General features: G+C 35.4%; 1 long non-coding RNA gene and 1 pseudogene across 9 annotated transcripts in view; one reads left to right on the top strand and one right to left on the bottom strand.

Annotated features, from left to right (window-relative positions):
• The window catches only part of LOC111560024, a 319,103-nt gene that overhangs the window by 14,420 nt on the left and 285,975 nt on the right, over positions 1–18,708 (top strand). The gene's annotated exons all lie outside the window — the stretch shown is intronic.
• LOC101084789 lies at positions 14,451–14,826 on the bottom strand (annotated as a pseudogene).

An 18,708-nucleotide genomic window follows, 5' to 3' on the forward strand; every position in this document is an offset into this window, starting at 1 on the left:
AGGCTAGTCTTTTTACAATGCCATGGTAAAGGAAGTTGATACTGGCACAAGATGAGAGATGGAACAACAAAAGAAACTTAGAATCACTCAAAGAGTCATAAATCAATGGAGAAGAGAATCCTTCTTCTGTTGTTCTCTGGGATACTTGTTAACCAAATGACAAAGCTTCCTACCCAGTCAAAACAATTTAAATTCTTAGCTTGAGGGGGAGGGAGTTAAGATGACAGAGAAGTAGTGGGACCCTGGGCTCTCCTCACCCCTCAAACACAGCTGTATTGAGGTCAGATCACTTGGAATTCCCAGGAAACTGATGGGAGGACTGGCAGAATGATCTTCATGGTTGTCAGGTGACCGCATAACAGGTAAGAGACATTCTATTCTGGAGGAATGGAGCAAGTCCAAGTGGTGCTAGATGATTTAAGATTTTGAGTTTTAAATCCTAGTCATGTGCCAAAGATAAAATGCAGGAGGACTGTGGCATAGGGCATGCTGACTGCTCTCACTATTCTTTGAGGGCTTCCTGAACAGTAGGGGGTAAGAGATCCCCTGTCGGGGGGGGGGGGGAGGGGCGGTGCCTTTTCCCCCCAGTATCAATATGGTGGGACTTCAGAGAGCAACACAGTGGCCCCCAGTGGAAGTGGGACCCGCCTACACCAAACCCACCCCACTGTGCCTGGCAACTGCATGTTTACTGGGCTGGGTCTGACTGACGATGAGTCAGTGCAGCGGGCCTGTCCTCCAGAAGACCAGCTCAGGCAGCACCCCACGTGCACCAAGTGTACTGATAATCGAGTTCTTCAGAACAACATCTGCAGTTCTGATGGAAATAGGACCAGGCTTACTTGTTCTTCTTTTTTTCCTCCTTTGGAATCAAGCTTATGGTTTTTTGTTGGTTTGATAATTTGCTTTTTCATTTCCTTTTCTCTTGTTTTTTGGATCAGGCTTCTTCTTTTCCTTTTTAGATTTTATCTTTTCTTTTTCTTTGGATTCAGGCTTACAGGTTTTTTATTGTCTTGTTTTTTTTGTTCCTTTTCCGTTTCTCTCTCTCTTTTTTTTCTTTTGATCAGGCTTTTTTTGTCTCTTTTTTTTCCTCCCCCCACCCACCTTTATTTCCAGGCTTATTTTAACAAATAAATCAAAGCACACCTAATTAAAGATCCAAACGCTCCCCACTGCAAGCAAGGAGGAGCTCTGCAGAAGACTGACCAGTGGAAAAGAGTAGCCAAAATGCAACAGCAGAGGGCACACAACATATACTAGAAACACTTATGGAAATACAGACCCTGGACAGTGTATGATCCCTTTTTACTATAGCAGTACTCTCAAGTGCAGGAAACATGACAAGCTTTCAAAACATGCAAAAGAAAGAAACTTAGCCAAAATGACAAGATGAAGGATTTCTCCACCAAAAGAAAGGTCAGGAAGAAATCACTGCCAGGGACTAGTTCAAAACAGATAGAAGCAATACATCTGAACAAGAATTTAGAACAACAGTCATAAGACTACTAGCTAAGCTTGAAAAGAGCATAGAAGACACCAGCGAAATCCTTTCTGTAGAGATCAAAGACCTAAAAACTAGTCGGGCTGAAATAAAAAATGCTACAAATGAGATGTAAAACGAACCGGATATAGTTACAACAAGGATTGAAGAAACAGAATAGGTGATACAGAAAATAAAATTCTATAAAATAATGAAGCTGAAAACAAGAGAGAAAGAAAACTAGCAGATCATGAAGGTAGACTTAGGGAACTCAGTGATTCTATAAAACAAAACAATATCTATATATAGGAATGCCAGGAGAAAAAGGCTGGGGAAAAGGGGCGGAGGGTTTATTTGCACAAATTATAGCTGAGAACTTTCCTAATGTAGGGAAAGGAACAGGCATTCAAGTCCAAGAGGCACAAAGAACTCCCGTCAAAATCAAAAACAGGTCAACACCACAACATATCGTATCGAAACTTGCAAAATACAAAGATAAAGAATTCTGAAAGCAGCTAGGGACAAATGGGGCTTAACCTACAAGGGTACACACATAAGGTTAGCAGCAGATCTGTCCACTGAAACCTAGCAGGCCAGAAGGGAGTTGCAGAAAATATTTAACGTGCTGAATGGGAAAAATATGCAGCTAAGAATTCTTTATCCAGCAAGATTGTCATTCAGAATAGAAGGAGAGATAAAGAGTTTCCCAGACAAAAACGAAAGGAGTTCATGAGCACTAAACCACTAAAGAAATTTTAATCAGCGCTCTTTGAGTGGAGGAAACAAAGAAGTAAAAGCAACAAAGACTAGAAGGGACCAGAGAACATCCCCAGAAATACCAATTCTACAGGTAACGTTAATTTTCAGATCACAACGCTATGATACTTGAAGTCAGCCACAAGAAAAAATTTGGAAAGATCTCAAATGTTAAAGAACATCCTACTAAAGAGTGAATGAGTTAACCAGGAAATTAAAGAAGATACTTACAAAATACATGGAAATGAAAATGAAAACACGACAGTCCAAAACCTTTGGGATGCAGCAAAGACAGTGCTAAGGGGGAAGTTTATTGTAATTCAGGCCTATTTCAAGAAGTAAGAAAGCTCCCAAATACATAACTTAACCTTACACCTAAAGGACCTAGAAAAGGAACAAGCCTAATGCTAGCAGAAGAAGGGATATAATAAAGATGAGAGAAGAAATAATATAGAAACAAACAAAAAAAACCCAAGAGAACAGATCAATGAAACTAAGAACTGGTTCTTTGAAAGAATTAACAAATTGATAACCCCTAGCCATACTTAGCAAAAAGAAAAGAGAAAGGACCCAAATAGATAAATTAACAAAGGAAAGAGGAGAGATCACAACCAGCACCATAGAGATATAAACAATTACAAGAGAATACTATGAAAAATTATATGCCAACAAACTGGGTAATGTGGAAGAAATGGACAAATTCAAAGATACTCATGAAACAGGAAGAAATAGAAAATTTGAACAGACCCATAACCAGGAAAGAAATTGAATGAATAATCAAATATCTCCCAACAAATAGGAGTCCTGGGCCAGATAGCTTCCCAGGGGAATTCTACCAGACATTTAAAGAAGAGTTAATACCTATTGTTTTGAAGCTGTTCCAAAAAATAGATATCCCTAATGAACACGGATGCAGAAATTCTCAGCAAGGCACTAGTAAATCGAATTCAACAGTACATTGAAAGAATTATTCACCATGATCAAGTGTGACTTATTCCTGGGCTGCAGGGCCCATTCAGTATTTACAAACCATTGTGACACAGTACTTTAATAAAAGAAAGCATAAGAATCATAGAGTCTTGTCAATAGATGCAGAACAAGCATTTGACAAAATACAGCATCCATTCTTGATAAAAACCTTTAATGAAGTAGCGATAGATGGGACATACCTCAATTTTGTAAAGGCCATATATGAAAGACCCACAGCTAATATCATCCTCAGGAAAAACTGAGAGCCTTTCCCCTACAGTCAGGGACAAGACAAGGATGTCCATTCTCACAATTACTATTTACCATAGTATTGGAAGTCTTAGCCTTAGGAATCCGAAAACAAAAAGAAATAAAGAGCATACAAATTGGCAAGGGAAAAGTGAAACTTTCACTATTTGCAGATGATGTGATACTCTATGTAGAAAACCCAAAAAACTCCATCAAAAATTTGCTAGAACTAATACATGAATTCATCAAAGTCACAGGATAGAAATGTGCAGAAATCTGTTGCATTTGTATACACCAGTCATGAAGAAGCAGAAAAAGAAATCAAAGAATCAATATTATTTGCAGTGGCACCAAAAAGAATAAGATACCTAGGAATAAACCTAACTAAAGAGCTAAAAGATCTGTACCCTGAAAACTATAGAATGTCTATGAAAGAAAGTGAAGAGAACACAGAGAAATGGAAAAACATTCCATGCTCATGGATTAGAAGAACGGACATTGTTAAAATGTCTGTACTACCCAAAGCAATCTACACATTTAATGTAATCCCTGTCAAAATACCACTTCACTTTTCTCAGAGCTACGACAAACAATCCTAAAATCTGTACTGAACCACAAAAGACCCTGGATAGCCAAAGCAATCCTGGAAAAGAAAACAAAACTGGAGGCATCACGATTCCACATTTCAAGATATATTACCAAGCTGTAGTCATCAAGACAGTATGGTATTAGCACAGCAATAGATACATATATCAATGGAACAGAATAGAAAACCCAGAAATGGACCCACGATCAAATGGTCAACTAATCTTTGACAAAGCAGGAAAGAATATCGAATGGAAAAAAGACAGTCTCTTAAACAAATGGCATTGGGAAAACTGAAGAGTGACATGAAGAAGAATGAAACTGGACGGCTTTTTTACACTATACACAAAAATAAACTCACAATGGATGAAAGACCTAAATGTGAGATAGGAAACCATCAAAATCCTACAAGAGAACACTGGCAGCAACCTCTTTGACCTTTTTGAGAAGGTGACTTCTTGACATGTTGCCGAAGGCAAGGGAAACAAAAACAAACATGAACTGTTGGGACTTCAAGACAAAAAGCTTCTGCATTGTGAAGGAAACAGTCAACAAAACTAAAAGGAAGGCTATGGGATGGGAGAAGATATTTGCAAACAGCGTATCTGATAAAGAGATAGTATCCAAAATCTATGAAGAACTTATCAAGCTCAACTTCCAAAAAACAAAGAACCTAGTTAAGAAACAGGCAGAAGACATGAATAGAGGCTTTTCTAAAGAAGACATCCAAATGGCTAACAGACACATGAAAAGATGTTCAACATCACTTATCATCAGGGAAATACAAATCAGAACCACGATGAGATGTTACCTCATCCCTGTCAGAATGGCTAAAATTAATAACACGAGAAACAGGTTTCTTGTGGCGAGGATGCAAAAAACAGGCGAACCCCCTTGCACTGTTGATGGGAATGCGAAGTAGTATAGCCACTCTGGGGAACATTATGGAAGTTCCTCAAAAAAACTAAAAATATAACTACTCTATGACCCTGCAATTGCACTATTAGGTATTTACCCAAAGGATACAAAGATAGAGATTTGAAGGGGTACATGCACCCCAGTGTTTATAGCAGCATTATCAACAATAGCCAAACTATGGAGAGAGCCTGAATGTCTATTGACTGATGAATGGATAAAGAAGAGGTCATGTGTGTGTGTGTGTGTGTGTGTGTGTGTGTGTGTATCTACACACACACACACAGGAATATTGTGTGTGTAGATACACACACACACACACACACACACACACACACAGGAATATTACTCAGCCATCAAGAAGAATGAAATCTTGCCAGTTTCAGTGACATGGATGGAGCTAGAATGTATTATGCTAAGTGAAAGAAGTCAATCAGAGAAAGAAAAATATTGTATAAGCTCATTAATAAGTAGAGTTTAATAAACAGAACAGATCAGGGTGCCTGGGTGGCTCTGTCAGTTAAACATCTGACTTTGGCTCAGGTCATGATCTCATGGTTCATGAGTTTGAGACCCACATCGGGCTCTGTGCTGTAAGCTCAGAGGCTGGAGCCTGCTTTGGAGTCTGTGTTTCCCTTTGTCTCTGCCCCTCCCCTCTGCTCTCTGTCTCTCTCTCAAAAAGAAAGAAAGGGAGAGAGAGAAAGAAAGAGAAAAAGAGAAAGAAAGAAAGAAAGAAAGAAAGAAAGAAAGAAAGAAAGAAAGAAAGAAAGAAAGAAAGAAAGAAAGAAAGAAAGAGATGAATATATGGGAAGGGGTGGTGTAAAAAAGAGGAGAGAGGGAAACAGACCACAAGAGATTCTTCACAATAGAAAACAAATTGACGGGTGATAGAGAGAGGCAGTGGGAGATGGGTTAGGTGGTTGATGGGTATTAAGGAAGGTACTTGTGATGAGCCCTGGGTTTTGAATGTAAGTCATGAATCACTGAATTCTACTTCTGAAACCAGTATTGTACTGTATGTTAACTTACTAAAATTTAAGTAAAAAAGATAATTTTTTACTTGAATTTATAAATTTATTTAAATTTCTTAATGATCAAAGGGTTATATTTTTAAGTCTGCCAAAATTTAGAATAAAGTTAAAGCAAATTTTATCAAAATTTTCAAATGGATATTTTCTCAAGTTATAAAAAAAATGTATTTTAAACTGTTACATAAACATAAAAAGTTTAACATTGAAAAACATTCGCTACAGATATGACCTATAATTAATATTATTATATGCAAAACTCGTAGAAATACATAAAGTATTTCTCTGTGATCAGCCAATTCTCAAAGAGAACTCACTCTAAATGGAAATAGTAGGTTAAACAGGAGATGAATTAGCTTCCAGATGTTGGGGTTTGCACATAGTCTAATTTAAGCTTCACAAAAACCATGTGAAGTACAAATAGGTTTCCATCGAATTGGTGAAGAGACTGAAACTAAGAGAGGTTCAGTACCTTGCCCACATCTCTACTTTGGTAATAATAGCTAAGGCCACAGCCCTTCCCTATAAACGTATGTCAAATTCAGTCTCATTAATAATCTTATTAACACAAAGTTAAATAATTGTATGATACTTCTGTCTATTATAGAGTGTCAGCTTAAAAATATCAAAACTTGTATAGGTATGATAATGTCATTTATGAGTTAAAAAAGGAATATAAATATAAATAAACATGACATATACTTTTGAGTCCTTTTGCGCTATTAATGATTGTGAAGTTGACAACATGAAAAATTCTTCGATATAAATGTTAAGTTAAAAATAAGATATTAGGGGTGCCTGGGTGGCTCAGTTGGTTAAACGTCTTCCTCTTGATTTCATTTCAGGTCATGATCTCAAGGTTTGTGGGTTCAAGCCCTATTTTGGGCTTTGCTTGGGATTCTCTGTGTATCTGTCTCTGCTCTTCCCCCACTTTCTTGCTGTTTTAAAACTAAATAAACATTAAAAAAATAAGATATATAGAATTTATCCTGTAATCCCATCTAGCTTCAAAAAGAGTAGTGAACAAAAAATATTATAAAACAAACCATGTAGACGGTTATTCTTCATTCGTCTAATTCTCCAATTTCCCTGTCAGGCGTTTGTTTTTTCCAAAGTGAAACTCTAAGTGTCATTTTGAAAAAAGAATGTAAAAGCATGGGATGTATTTCTTAGATTAAAAAATAAATCTGTTAGTATTAATTTCTTTCCATCCCTTCCTTACCAAGGCATCGGGCTCTGTTTTCCAACTTGAAGTGTAATAAAGGCCACTGGGTTATTTTCATATTCTCTGCCAACTGGCACAACAAGAATGTAGATTCGTATTTTCACTGGGGAATTGGGGGCAAGTGGTGACAATACTCCTTCACACCAGAGACAGTTTGCTGCTCTAACTCATGATTGTTTAAATGACTTCAACAGTGTAAATGTTGAAGTTACAAATTTTGACAACTCAGAATCCTTTGATATATAATTTGAATGTCATCAAGACTTACTAGCCAGTGAGTATAAATGACATATTAATAAGATCCTCAGTTTTATTGATTTACTCACACCTATATTAAGCGGAAACTTAGTCTTCAGATGATTCTGAACGTGCCCAAGGAGTGCTCAGTAGTAACATGTGTGACCCAATTAAAGTGCTCTTGGAAAAATATATGGGAATTAAATATTTGCAGATTCATATAGAATACTAATGTTATTCTTTATAGGGTCCTAAATATGACTGGCTCATCCTTTTCATCCCTCATTTATTAAAACAGCCAGTATGGAAATATAAATTCTTCTTAGACAATTCTGTAATGTATAATTATCTTCTCGTTCTTTGCTAGCTATTTTTTCTTGGAGGAACTTGCCCTTTTTAAAAGGTGTTTTCATCTACAGTGTTATGTTGTCAGATTGCCAGTTGTCATCTTTTATGAATGCTGTTCTATGACAACATACTTGTTTTTAAAAATGAATATGTCTTTCTGGACGCATACTTTGCCATTGAATTTTGATTATCTAAGTTTATAACACAACGGTGAAATTTGCTGCTAAGAGAAGTCCAAAGATTTATATAAAGAAAAAGTTGAGACTCCTTTCATTGCAAAAAAGATTTAGACCATAATCAACTCTACATATTGAATACGTGAAAATAAGTGCCAATCCAAAGAAAATAAATGCAATTATTTTAAAAGAACAGACAAAAATAGTGCCTTAGTATTTAAAAAAAAACCCTTGACCCTCCAGTTATACCCTACTCACCAAAAATGTGACCACTTATAGGTGGATTTTGATGCTCTTATCATTTTTTCTGAAAAAGAGATATTCAACCATATAGGAATGGGGACCATTTTAGAGTCTATTTATCATGGTTTTTATTGTAAGAACTACCATATGGATAATAAACAGCTGTATTTATGTAATTATACAAGTAAAAAGGACACATAATTAATTATCTTTTTTAAAATTGCTTTTTGGTTACCTGCTATTTATTCAATGGGAAATGTGGGGATTTTAATTAATAATTACAGTAATAACTAAGTATTGAAGGTATATCATAGGACAGACTTTTTAAGATAGAGTACTTCTAATTTTAATGAAAATATTATGAATAAGGAAATTGAAGCTTAGGATTAAAAAAAATTGGAAAAAACGCAAATACTGTATTTCATCCAACTTAAGATGCATTGATTAGAAGACCTACCATTTTCTCACATACCACTAAAAATGTTGATAGTAGTTATTTTGTGACATAATACTCTTTTCTGACTTGAAATTTCATACATACTGAAGGATCTCCTTTATGCCTAATTTGGCATATATATCTTCATATAAATATGTTTTACATATTTAAAAGGAAAATATAGGTCAATGGATTAGGTAAGATATTCTTAATATTTGTTCATATTCAGAACCTGATTTTTCTGAATCAACATTTTGATGCTAATAAACCACGTTTTTTGCTCACATAGTCCTCTGCGGCTCTGTCATACCAGAAAAGTTAGTGGAACAGCATTTTTTTAAGGAATCCATAAAATAATTTAAATCTTTTTGCATCAAAATTAAATCCGGCTTTGCAAGTAGGTAGAACTGTTCTACTCCATTATCACTACTAACTCACAATCACTTGCTTCTAGAATTAAAATGTATTTTACTACTGTGTCCGAGTTTGTTTTCCCAGTCACAGACACACGTTTTGCTACTTTGCCCCAAACCTCTGGTGTTTACTCATATACAGGCAATGACAACTGCATCATGACTGGCTGAATGTTTCTTGTCTTCAAGAATTGTGAAATGTGAAAAACAAATGTGCGTCACAGAAAAATGAAGTGCAGTAATGGTTAGACCCACAATTTAGACTCTGATCCATATTATTTCAAAGCATATTTTTCCTTCATCTTACTGACTCTTTAAAAATGGCAGTCTACATAATTAAAGACTGCTAGATTAGACTGTGGGCCTCTTTAGATATGTTTAGCTATTTTTTTCCCCTTGTGACAGCAAAAACAACTGAAAATATGTTATTTCTTGTATTTTGCAAATGGTCTAAGGGACGTGTTCTTTCTCAAAAGAAACTTATTTTTATAGGTTATATTTAGGAGACCGTACAGGTATTCTGAACTCAATACTATCGTCTCTCCAAAGTGGCTTTGATTGCAGATTTCTGTCAAGATATAGGATTTAATAAAAAACAACCAAAACAAATACAGAGCTGCTATTTATGAGAAAATCAGTTCAGAATATTAAAGCTATTTGTTTTTAAGACCTCTCCTAAATTTGAGTTTCTAACTTAAAAACAAGTCTTACTCTTGTTACTTTGTATTTTATTCGTAGATTATAAATGATGGATTGCTACTATAAAAAGTTCTGGACTTAATATAATAAAATTAACATATTGCAATAAATTAACACTTGGAGTCATTTAATATTTACATGGTTATCTGCTGTAAAAAATAAGCCGAAGTACCTGTGTTATCTTAAAAGAGAATGTAGATAGTGGAAGAAAAATGTGGACTTTTCAAAATGAAATATTCCACTTACACAGGGAAATATGCTGGTATGGAATATACAAGCTGGTTTTCATGACTCTCTAACATGAAGTTACCTTTTTTTCTGGATATTCCTTTTCTGGAACTTTGTGACTAGTAATCACACTTCTCTGGGTCCATTAGTAGCTAGACTTTGAGTACATACTGGCTAACTTGGCCTTATATTGGCTCCCAATGACTATAGATACTGAGACTGCTGTGTGTCTTCTGTCCTGTGATAGTCTAGTGACTCAAGTCCAGGTTGCTGCTAGGGAACCACTCAAGTTGCTTTGACAGAGCCCATGGGTGGCCTACTGGCTCATCAAATAATTCATTGCATCACAGGACACTGAACAGCTAACCTCCAGTGCCTGACTCACTGCACATGACCACACTGGGTTACCTAGTTTATTTGATGTAGGCATGCTTCTTAGTGGTAACACAGTAAAATCTGTCCTTGTTGCTGTCCTCAGTTTATTTAATGTACTCCCTTGCTGTATGAGCTCAATTGTAAAAAAGAGAAATAGGGAGTTACATGTATAGATAGCTCTCGTACTTTGATAGCATGTTTCTGTGGTCACATTTATCTGAAAATATAAAAAGTTCCCTACCTCATATTAAAATTTTCTCCTTCTTTCCAACTCTAATATCTGTTTAAGCCTTACTGAAAAAAAAAAGACCTACTGTAATTAAACAATAAATGAAGCTATGAGCTATCAAACTCCATTATGATAGAATTTGGAAGTATTTTTTCAATAGAGTAACTTGGCTTATAAAGCTATATAATCCTATTTTTGTGAATGACTGAATCTGAATTTACACTTTTGTTTATCTTGGTCTACTGAATTCCTTTCTCCTGTGCCTATGGTTGTCAAGGATTTTGTAACCACATCACCAGATACAAAGAAACCACGTTACAAAAGCTTATGTTTCCTTTTATGGAGATATGATTAAATGCTAACAGCATTCACAGTACCCATGTACTCTGGCAAAGCATTGAGCTGGATGTAGGTCTTTTCCCAATGAAATTTTAAGCTCTTGATAGTCCTGCCTTCAGAGAGGTATGAGAGTAGGAGTAAACATCTGCTTCTGGGCATGGTGGTACAAAGCAAGGAACATCTAAGGTCTATCAGTATACTTGTTGGTTCTAATAATAGAGCAGCAGTATTTTGTTCCCTGTTAGTATGGATCAATCACTTCTAACACCAGAATATCTTTTTCTGTATACTTACTTGGTTTCAATCTAAGTGTTCCCGCTGCTGGAAACATTATTGTGTTGCTTGGTAGAGATTGTTTTCTTGAATACCAAAATATCTAAACAATATGATCCAGGGTCATGGGAATTAGAAGCAAATAATGGAGAACAAACTGAGGCTTACTGGAAGGGTTTTGGGAGGGGGAATGGGCTAAATGGGTAAGGGGCACTAAGGAATCTACTCCTGAAATCATTGTTGCACTACATGCTAACTAATTTGGATATAAATTTAAAAAAATAAAAAAATAAAATTAAAAAAGCAAAAATTTTGCTACTGAGTCATGAACTGCCCTTCCATTGAGTTCTAGACTATGAGAGAAACAGTAACACATCTGGGATGCTTATCTTGAAACCAGGACATGCCAGGAATATTTATTGTTTTAGATCCAATAATGCTTTTTTCTGGCCATCTTGGTATGTCAGTAGAAGCACAAAAAAGAAATTGGTATAGGTTGCTTTAAAAATGGAAACAATTCACTAAATATGTTACTTCTCTCTTAAGAGTACAAGGTGCAGCAATTCTCTTCTCGCTTTCTCAGTTGAAAGTTGATTGATGAGGCCGTCTTCTATTTTCAGATAATGTATATATGTACATTGTATATATGGACCGTATTTATTCATTCATCAGTGGGCACTTAGGTGGTATCCGTGTCTTGGTGGTTGTCTTTAATGATGCAGAGAAAATGGAGGTGCAGATATCTCTAGTAGATATCTAGTAGTGGGAATGCTGGATCATATGGTATTGATTGCTATTTTTAATTTTTTGAGGAATTTCTGTACTGTTTTCCACACTGGCTACAGCAGTTTACATTACCACCAACAGTACATAAGGACTTCCTTTTCTCCACATTCATGGCAGCATTTGTAATCTTTTTTTTCTTTTTGATGATGACCATTCTCACAGGTGTGAGGTGAAGTCTCATTGTGATTTTTGATTTGTGTTTCCCTGATGATCAGTGATGTTGAACATCTTCTCATACACCACTTGGCCATTTGTATGTCTTCTTATGAAAAAAAAATGTTGCATGAGTTTTTTATGTGTTTTGGAAATTAATCTCTTATCAGATAAATGGCTTACAAACATTTTTCCTATTCTGTATGTTTTCCCTTTCATTTTATTGATTATTTGTTTTGACTGGCAGATGGTTTTTAGTTTAATATGGTCCTGCTTGTTTATTTTGTTTTCATTGCCTGTGCTTTTAAGCCTTACTGAAATATTTTGGTGTCATATGCAAAAAAAATACTGCCAAGACCAATGTCTAGGAGCTCTTCCATACATTTTTTCCTAGGTATTTTATTGTTTCAGGTCTTGCATCTAAGTCTTTAATTCATTTTGTGTTAATTTTTTGTGAGTACTGTAATATAGGGGTCCAGTTTCTTTTACATATGAACATCCATTTCCCTAGCAACGTTTCTTAAAGACTATCCTTTCCCCTTTAAGTATTCATGGCACCCTTCTTGAAAATTACTTGACCATATATGTGTAGGTATATTTCTGGGTTGTCAATTCTGTTTCTTTTGCCTATATGTTTATTTTTATGCCAGTACTTTATGATTTGGATTATTACAGCTTGGTAACATAGTTGGAAATTCAGAAGTGTGGTGCTTCCAATTTGGTTTTCTTCTGCAAGATTGCTTTGGCTATTCAGGGTTAAGTGCCATATAAATTTTCGGATTATTTCTGTGAGAAATGTCATTGGAATTTTGATTGGAATTGCATTAAATCTGTAGATGGCTTTGAGTAGTATGGACATTTTAACAATACTGATTCTCTGATCCATGAACACCGGATATCTTTGCATTTATTTGTTTCTTCTTCTGTTTGTCTCATCAGCGACTTACAGTTTTGATTGTACAAGCCTTTCACCTCCTGGTTAAATTTAATCCTAAATATTTGATTGTTTTTGATGCTATTGTAAATGGGGTTGTTTATTTTGTTTTTAGACAGTTTTTTGTTTATAGAAATGCAACTGAAGTTTGTATGTTTTTGTATTCTGCAACTTTACTGAATTTATTAGTTGTAACAATTTTTGGTGGACTATTTGTGAGTTTCTACATATAAGATCATATCATCTGCAAACAGATAATTTTACGTTTTTCTTTCTGATTTGGATGCCTTTTGTTTCTTTTTCTTGCCTAATTGCTTGCTAGGACTTCCAGTTTCACACTGAACAGGAGTGAACAGTAGGCACCATTGCCTTATTCTAGGTCTTACAAGAAAATCTTTCACCCCTTTACCATTGAGTATGATGTTAACTGTGGACCTGTCCCATATGGCCTCTGTTCTGTTGATATATGTTCCTTATATAATAACTTTTTTGAGAGTTAGTATAAAAGGATGCTAAATTTTGTAAAATTGTTTTTCGTTTTTAGTGTTTATTTTGAGAGAGAGAGAGAGAGAGAGAGAACAAGTGCACATGAGTGGAGGAGGTGCAGAGAGAGAGGGGGAGGGAGAGAGAATCCCAAGAGGCTCTGCTGTCAGAGCTGACAGCACAGAGTCTGATGCGGGGCTTGATCTCACGAACCATGAGATCATGACCTGAGCAGAAATCAAGAGTTGGATGCTCAGATGACTGGGCCACCGAGATGCCCCTGTCAAACACCTTTTCTGCATGTATTGACATAATCATATGATTTTTATCCTTTATTCTACTAATGTGGTGTGTCACATTCATTCATTTGTGTCTGTTGAACCATTCAGCATCCCAGGAATAAACCCCACTTTACCATGCTGTATGATTTTTTTAAAATTATCTGTTCAGTTGGCTAGTATTTTGTTGAGAATTTTTTCATCTCTATTCTTCAGGGATATTGGCAAATAGTATCAGGAAACACTGGTATCATAAAACGATTTTGAAAGTGCTCCTTTCTTCGTAATTCTTTGGAAGAGTCTAAGAAGTATTGGTGTTCATTCTTTAAATATTTAATAGAATTCACCTATAAAACCATCTGGTCCTGGGCTTTTCTTTGTTGGGAGCTTTTTGATTAATAGTTTAATTTCATTCTTTATTGATCTGTTCAGATTTCCTATTTCTTCATGCTTCACTCTTTAGTACCTTATATATGTGGAAAACTTTATACATTTCTTCTAAGTTATCCATTTTTCGAATATAATTGTTCATAGTGGTCTCTTATCATCCTTTGATTTTTTTTTTGATTTAATAAAGTTTTATTTTCCAAAATGTACAGTTGGTGGGATCTGTTCATGCATATTCATCAGCAACTGGGGCATCTCCATCCTTGGTGTTTCTGGTATAACTTACTTGAATTCTCTGCTTTGAAACCAGTTTATTAAGTCTTTTACTGAGGTGCTCCTGAAGGGCTGCCCTGGCCAGGGAACCTCAAATCTTCAGTCTCTCAGAGACAATAAGCTGTAGTTATAAGCGTATAGTTCGAAGTTTCCTTACAGAGTTTGTCATGTGTTACTTTGTCAAACGAGACCAAATTGTTGAGCCTGTCTTGAAATTTGCCTTTGGATCACTTCTTTTTGGCCTTGTCCCAAGATTTGTTCACTGGGTCTTTATCTTCTTTAGCTGACCATCCAGCATCTTTCTTCTTCTTGTAGTCCTTGGGTGGCATGTAAAACTTGGAGATTAGCAGCTACCTCTGCAGCCTTGCTAAAATGTTGGATGAAAAATCATCCTTTGAATTTTTGTGATCTCAATTGTAATATCTTCTCTTTTAGATCTCATTTTATATATTTGAAACTTCTCCTTTTTTCTCTAACTAAAGGTTTGTCAGTATTGTTTAAGTTTTTTAAAAAATCAGGTCAGAGTTTGGTATTTTCTATTGGTTTTCTGGTCTCTGTTTCATTTATTTCTGCTTTAATCATTGTTATTTCCTTCCTTCTAAGTTTGACTTAGTTCCTGTTTCTCTTGTTCTTGATGTGTAAAGTTAGGTTGTCTTTGTTTTTTTTTTTAATTCCCTCTTAAACTACTTTTTGCTGCATTCCATAGGTTTTGGCATGTTATGTTACACTTTGTTTCAAGATGTTTTTCCCTTTTCATTTCTTCTTTGACCTGTTGGTCAGAATGTATTGTTTAATTTGTACATATTTGTGCATTTTTCAATTTTCCTCCTGTTACTGATGTCTAGTCATACTTTGTGGTCCGTAAAGATACTTGTTCTTAAAGTTGCTTTGACTCGTTTTGTGACATAATGTATCTATTTTGGACAATATTTCATGTACATGTAAGAGGAATGTATATTCTGTTGCTATTGGGTGGAATTTCTTTATATATCTCTTAGGTCCATTTGATTTAATTGTAATTTAAGTCCAATGTTTCCTTATTGATTTTCTGTCTGGGTTACTTACCTTTTGTTGAAAGTGCTGTATTGACATTGTCCGCTATTATTGTGTTGTCTGTTTCTCCCTTTAGATTCCTCAGTATTTGCTTTTAAAATATTTAGGTGCTTCAAAGTTGTGTGCATGTGTATTTGTGACTGTATATCCTCTTGATGAATTGTTCCCTTTATCTTACATAATGACCTTCTTTCTCTCATTACAGCTTTGTATTGAAGTCTCTTTTGTCTAATATAAATGTAGCTTCCTCTGCTCTCTTGGTTTTTCCTTGCACGGAGTATCTTTTCTAACCCATTCCTTTTAGTCCTTATGTATCCTTAAAGCTGAAGTGAGTCTTTTGTAGGCAACATATAGTTGGTCTTTTTTTATTCATACACTAACCCACTGCATGACTTTAAATGGAGAATTTAGTCTATTTACATTCTAAGTAATTACTTATAGGTAAGGACTTACTAATGATATATTATTGGGGTTTTTTTTCTCTGTTTTAAAGTTTCATTGTTCTGTCTTCCTCTCCTAGTTCCTTGCTTTGTGAATTAATAATTTCCCACAATGCTATTGATTCTCTTCTTTTTATCTTTTGCATATCTACTGTAGGTTTTTGCTTTGTGGTTGCTATGAGTCTTACATAAAACATCCTACAGATATAACAGTCTATTTTACGCTACTTTCAATTGCATACAAAACCTTTAATCCTTCACATTTTATATTTTTGATGTCACAATTTACTACTACTTACATTAGGTATCCTTTAACAAATTATTATAGCTCTTTTTAATACTTTTGCTTTTTAACTTTTATACTTGAGTTAAGTGATTAACACACCACCTTATTACAATATTAGAGTCTTCTGAATGTGACTATATGCTTACCTTTACCAGTGTATTGTGTATCTTCATATGCTTTAATGTTACGAATTAACATCCTTTGGTTTCTTCTTGAAGAATTCCTTATAGCTTTTCTTGTAAGGCAGGTTAGTGATGCCAGTCTCTGTGCTTTAAATTTTTGGGGGATCATCTTTATCTCACCTTAATTTCTGAGGGACTTTACCAGGTAAAGTATTGTTAGGCAGTTTTTCTTTCCAGAACTTTGATTATATTATCCATATCCACTGATAGCCTTCTAGGGATTCCTTTGTATGTGAGAATTTCTTTTTTCTTTTGTTCTTTTAAAATTCTTTTAAAAGAATTTAAATTCTTTAAAAGAATTTAAATTCTTTTAAAAGAATTTAAATTCTTTTAATTTAAATTCTTTAAATTTCTTTTCTTTTTGTTCTTTTAAAATTCTTGATTTTAGACAGTCTTATTATAAATTTGGAAAAGATACTTTTCTGTTTTAGTTTTTGTGTGACCTGTTAGTTTTATGAACTTGTGTCCAAACTCTCCACTAATTTTAGGAAATTCTCGGCCTTTTTTTTTTTTCTTTAAATAGGCTTTCTGTTCCCTTCTCTCTCTCTCCTGATTCTGAGACTACAGTAATACATAGATTGTTTCTCTAAATGATATAATTCATGTAGGCTTTCCTTTGTTCTCCTATGACTGGATGATTTCACAACTCCTGCCTTCCACTTGATGTTCTTTCTTCTGTTTGATGCATCTGTTGTCGATGTGTCTTACATTTCATTTCATTCATTGTATCCTTCAGCTCTAGAATTTCTGTTGGGCTCTTTTACATGATTTATGTCTCTGGTAAACTTCTCATTTTGTTATGTATTGTGTCTCTAATTTAATGAAATTGGCTTTGTGTGTTTTCCTGTAGCTCACTGAGCTTCTTTGAAACAGTTACTTTGAATTCTTAATCAGGCAAATTGTAGATTTCCGTATCTTTGAGTTCAGTTACTGGGAAATTATGGTGGTCCTGTGAGTACTCATTAGCTCCCTGTCACAGTTCACTCCCCCTGCCATGGAGAGCTCACACAGGGAGCTGGCCACAGGGTGGGGTAAGTGTATAAGGTGCCCGAAGCACTAGTGGTGCATGTGGGCCATTTGGGGGCTCTATAAGTGAGGCATTCCTAGGGGCTTGTGAGTGGGCTTTTTGATGGAGTCTGCAGGAGAGCTGATAGGATCCACGTCTCTTCAGTGGCACTCCCCCAGATGTTTATCATTCCGCAATCTTGCAGCATACCTCAGTATTCTAGATGAGGCAAGAAAGAAGTGGGTGTCTTTGCCAGAATCCCACAGAACTGGCAAGGCCTGGAGCTCATTCACGTGCTCTCAGCTCTCTTCCCTGTGGAAAAAATAACTGGCCAGAAGAGTCTCTTTAGGCACGGGGTTGTGCCGCATTGGGGAGGGATGATGTGAGTAACATGACACTGTTCCACTTACCCTCTTTATTATGTCAAATTTCAGACTTTCTTTGCTCCAGCAGTGTGCTAGAACTTCTCCACTGGATTCCTGGACTTCCATAAAGGATGTCTTATCCATGGATAATTGTTTAAACTGGAGTTCTTTTAGGGGAGAACAGTAGAAAATTCTTACTCTCTCGTGATGATGCCATCCCCATTCATTCATTCATTTTATTCATTCATTCGTATTGTGTATCTGTATGTATAGGTATGTGTGTGTGTATGTGTTTGTGTGTTTTTTTTCTTACTACATAAAATCATTTTTGCAAACGAGAACCTGGGAATTATCTTTGAGATGATCTCCCTCACAATCCAAATACATATTTCTAGTGTGTCCAATAAATTTTACCTCTCAAATATTGCTTTACTCTATTACTACCCTGGTCAAATTCTATATTCCATCTTGCCTGTAGTAGAGCATCATTTGTCTCCTGGACTACAGCAGGTATCTTTGCAATGTCTAGTATTATTGAATTTGTCATATCCTGTTATCTCTAGACAGATTAACCATTTCAAAATAAAAATAACATGGCATTTTCTCTGCTCCAAACTCTTTAGTTGACCTTAAATAAATATCTTTAACTAACAAGGAGCCACAAGGATTGGTCTCTTCCTACTTTTTTAGCTTTATCTCATATAATATTCTCCTTCATTCTTTCCAACTTGCCTTACAAAAACTTGCATTCCCTGTCACCCCAGTGCTTTGCACGGGATCATCTCTCTGCTTTTAATGTTCTTCTGACACATATTCACTTGATTTTCTCTCATTTGTTCTTCAATTTTGAGCTCAAACATACTCTTCCCTCTTACTGGA

This window comes from Felis catus, chromosome B1, assembly GCF_018350175.1.
Source record: "Felis catus isolate Fca126 chromosome B1, F.catus_Fca126_mat1.0, whole genome shotgun sequence".
Classification (NCBI taxonomy): Eukaryota; Metazoa; Chordata; class Mammalia; order Carnivora; family Felidae; genus Felis; species Felis catus.